Below are 4601 nucleotides of genomic sequence, written 5' to 3'. Positions count from 1 at the left end.
CTAACAGATTCGGCTCCTCCTCGGCTCTCTCCTCTTCTCTCTCTCTCTTCTCTAGTTTACAACTAGATGAACTAGATGATGAACTAGACAACTTCAACTACATGAACTAGAACTAGAACTAGAAGATGAACTAGATGATAAACTAGAAGAACCAGAACTAGAAGATCTATAGGGATCTCTACTCCTCTACTTGATGAAACCCTAATTTCTGCTCTAGATGTAGCTAATAAAGGAGGTGCCTCTAAGAGGGGGTCTACCCCTCCTTATGTAGTTCGGTTGGATGAACCATGGCCCTTGGATCAAACCAACCTTAACGTAGGGTGGAGATGCATCCTTGGAGGCGGTGGAAGAGTCCTGAAGAAGCACATCACGATAAGACTCGGGGACCGGCTGGCCGGCCTTACATGTGGGGCCAGCCAGCCTAGATTAATACCAAGTGGGCTTTTATTTTGATGGGCTGATAGATCTCTTCGTTAGCTTTCCAAAAAGTCCTGGATCACTGAAAACAATGTCCGGATGAGGGAGAGATGCCTAATTTACTTCGGGCTGCTCTAGAAGCCCATTTGCAATCTTCCAGAAGGCGTAACTTTGTCATGTGGACTTTTATTTCGGTGAATCAAAACTCTATTTCATGTGTCTCGACGAGCTCTTCACAATGGTGTACTCCAACTCATCATTTAATATACTTCTACTTCGTGATTCTGGTCCTTTTCTAGTTTAACCCCTATAAAATATAGATTTACCAAAACTCATGAAACTCGTTAGTTTCAAACCCTACAACTAAACTTTGTGGTTCATATCATGTCATATCAAGTAATAGTTGATGGATAAAAATGAGCATTAGTGACTATCAACAATCATGCAAGTTATCAGTTGGTGGTAGCAAGGGGTACCTTACAGCCAAAGTCAACTCAACTTCATGATCATCAAGTAATAGAAGATTATGCCGTTGTACATATTTATCCATCACATCAGAACATACCATTTAGTTGCCCAGGTACTTCGATAACAGCTCTTAGATTGGTTGTCTAGAAGAGGTCCAACAAAGGAGGTTGCAGACAGGGCCGTGCTGTCAAAATTTGAGGCCATGTTCCAACTCTAAAAGAGGCCCGTACTCCTTAAACAATAAAATGATATATGCATACATATAAATGTGATAAATAAAAAACCATACCTACTTATTCTATGGTTGCACAATTTTTATTTGAACACAATGTCATTCTCTTAGTGTTCTTTAAATTATTTAATAGAATTGAAATAAAAAACTTGTTCACTTGTGAGTAGTACTTGTGTTTTTTATCAGATCTGAGTGTAAGCACCATCGAGCATTTTGCACAATACAACAGTTCTGTGTCGAACTTGTAGCAATGAGTAATTATTCATTAACATAAAGAAATGTTTGCATCGATGAATAAGATAACTAGTCTATTAGATAATTACCTTCCATGAGTTCAGGTCTTTAGGAATCAGGAATTGACATCTCGTGACCTACACCTACCTGGGCACTGGCCTCTAGCCCTAGCTTGCAGCTTGCTTGATCACAGAGATGGAAAGATAGGGAAGCGAGCATGGGAGAGCTAGGGAGATGGATTGCTGTAGATGGATGCCATGCGCGGGCTTGCTTGATCATGAAGACGGAGACAAGGGGAAGCTAGGATGAGACTATGGGAGAGCCAGAGAGATAGATTGACGTAGATGGATTGAGGTAGCGCGATATAGGAAGAGACACAGCGTCAGGAGTAAACTAGAAGTCGGCAGGGCTTAATGTGTCATAATTATTGGGGCCTCTTGGAATTTGGGGCCCTGTACGAGCATACAGCTTGCACGCCCGCCGGCACGGCCCTAGTTGCAGATTCTGGTAACACCAGGTCCTACAAAGTCATCAAAACCTCCACAGACTATGGGCTCAAAAAGTCATATAAAGGACTTTGTGATAGTCGATGAGAAGGCTACCAATGCAGCTCCTAAGCACCCTAATCAGTCCACCACTCCTCCAGGTGACTGAACAAAGAAGGCAAAGACGAAGATGGCAAAGTCCACACCTGTAGCTAATCTAATGAAATAGCCTGCAACAATCTTGAGTGATACAAACTAATGTAGCAGGAGTTGGAGAGACTGTGCAAATCATCTAAGAGTGACATTGGGTGTTCTACTACTATTGGGAGAAGCCCAATGGCAATTACTAATATGGAGAGTCATTCCTATCGAAAATAGAGCTTAAGAAGGTAGGACCTTGGTGTGTTGGTCTTCATGCTTGGTACATGAAAGAATGTGAAGAGGGAAGGACTACACGGACTACAGCTAAGTACAAGAAAGACTATTTCTAGTGTCCAGGACCATTCGGGCACTCCCTATTGGGATTAGAGCACTTGTTTGGCCTCTTCAAACTTGACAGATTGGATGAAGGTGTTCTTCACGTGGTGTTATTGTAAGTACAATTTCATTTATTTTTTGGGCTTGTTCATATATTTGCTTGCTAAATTGCTTTTGTATGATTCTTTATTAGTAGATACCTAATTACAAAAGTCAAGGAATTAAAAGTGCCTTTCGGCATACTTGATCCAGCACCACTAACATGGAAGGCTATAGCGGACAAAAAACATTTAGAGTGAACTATCTAACAAGCTGCCTAAGGAAATATGCCACCAAATTTTTGTGATGTTTGCACATAATTGTGGTGGGCACTGGGTTACTCTCATCATCTGCCAAGAGTAGAGGAAGGTGATGTACCTCAACTCCAATAGAGGCGTGTCCTTAGATTTGATTCCTATCAAAGAAGTGATACATGAGTGAGTAATGTCTAGCTTACTATTGCTTCATGTATTTATTTCTTAATTATGTTAGTGGAAGTCAATTTTTTTAAAAAAACTTATGTATGTCTAGGACTTTCACCAAATGCCAACCCGCCAAGATGAAGAAAGGGCAGAACAGGATGATGTTGACCCATGCATTCAAAGTTCTAATGAGTAGTGCTTCCATTCCAATTGTGAAGTCATTTTGTCAATTCAATTTGGTAACCATGTGTGTTCCTTTGTTTTTAGTGCAAGCAACAAGGTCTAGACCACTTATGTGGGTTCTTCACAACCCACTACTTGCTATAGGTGTTGACATAGATAGCCTGTGAAGACCTTAAGATACAACTACAATGACTTATGTATTTATTAGCGCATAGCTACTGTGATCTACTTGAAATACATTGATCCCCTAGGCTATAGTTAATGGAATTGAGTGCTTACCTTGGGTCATGGAATTGCAATGAAGCTTGTTAGAGCATTTACCTACCTACTATACATACTACCTTTGTGTCAGTAATTTATCAAATGATGTGATGCACTGATGATGCCTTTTGTATATACAAACTATTCAGGCATACACACTATGTTTTTGAGTTTACCGATGATGCGATGAAACCTGAAATCAACATACTAGACATTAGAGTGCAAATGGCCAAGTTTATTATGTCAGAGTTCATCAACGAAGATGGCAATTTTCATGCCGATAGTAGACTCTAATCACGTGTCAGGTATATATAAGTCCATTCAATCTATGCTTTTGGAACTATGCTTTTGAAGTTGTGTGCTACTTGTCAAAAATCTTGTGATGAACTGTGTAAGATCGATATAATTGAAGATGAGATACAATCTGTGTACTGTGTATGATGAACAATATGTGTATTGTGTGTTATGAACTACTGTGATTGATCTTATATATATATATATATGTCATTTCTATGATATAAGTGTATACATATCTATGATTCTTTGTGTATATCAGTGCTGTGCGGGTTGTATAGTGGGCTATAGATGTGTAGGCATGAAACATGTCTGTAGTATTTTCCTTACTATAGATAGGTCTGTAGCTTGGACACGTTTACGGTAAGGAAAATACTATAGATGTGCGAACAAAACAATAGTCTATAGTGTGCTTCTCACTACAGACACATAACAATGTGTATATTAGTATCCTAAATACACACACATGTACTATACAGGCGTCACTACTATAACCTTTGAAACAGACATGTTTACCACTGGTGTTTATAGTAGTAACCTACCTACAGACATGTGTACAATATGCGCATTTGTACAATGTTCACTAAAAAAATGCGCTTAACAAATGTGTCTGTAGAGGTATCCTTACTACAGACCTATGTATAGTACACGTGTCTAAATGTTGTCATTGACACATATGCGTATTCAATGTAATCACATACAGTCACATGTTGCTACACGCATCTTTAGATGTATTCTTAATACAGATGATTATTTTGCGCGTTGTTACAGACACATTATTCTCGCTACGTGCTGGCACGTGCTTTTTTGACATAGTGTCAGGTGGCAACTAAGGTGTAAGAATAATGTTAAGTTTGCTTCTAGGATCCTTGCCTACAACCCAAAAACAACGTATTGTAAAGTAAATTGTCATATCAACATTTAGACGGGCCATGCCGCTGTGCGCATGCAGGCCAAGATGCGAAAGAGGATGGAGAGTGTCACCATCTCTTACTTTGCTTCCTCGCACATGAGCACGCCCCCTCTCTGCCCCTTATCTCATTTGCGACAAAAGTGGTTTTTCTCCCCGCAATACAAGTGTTCCGCTGC

Source organism: Sorghum bicolor, chromosome 6 (genome assembly GCF_000003195.3).
Source record: "Sorghum bicolor cultivar BTx623 chromosome 6, Sorghum_bicolor_NCBIv3, whole genome shotgun sequence".
Classification (NCBI taxonomy): Eukaryota; Viridiplantae; Streptophyta; class Magnoliopsida; order Poales; family Poaceae; genus Sorghum; species Sorghum bicolor.
The sequence above is the reverse complement of the archived record's forward strand: the minus strand, read 5'-3'. Positions refer to the sequence as shown.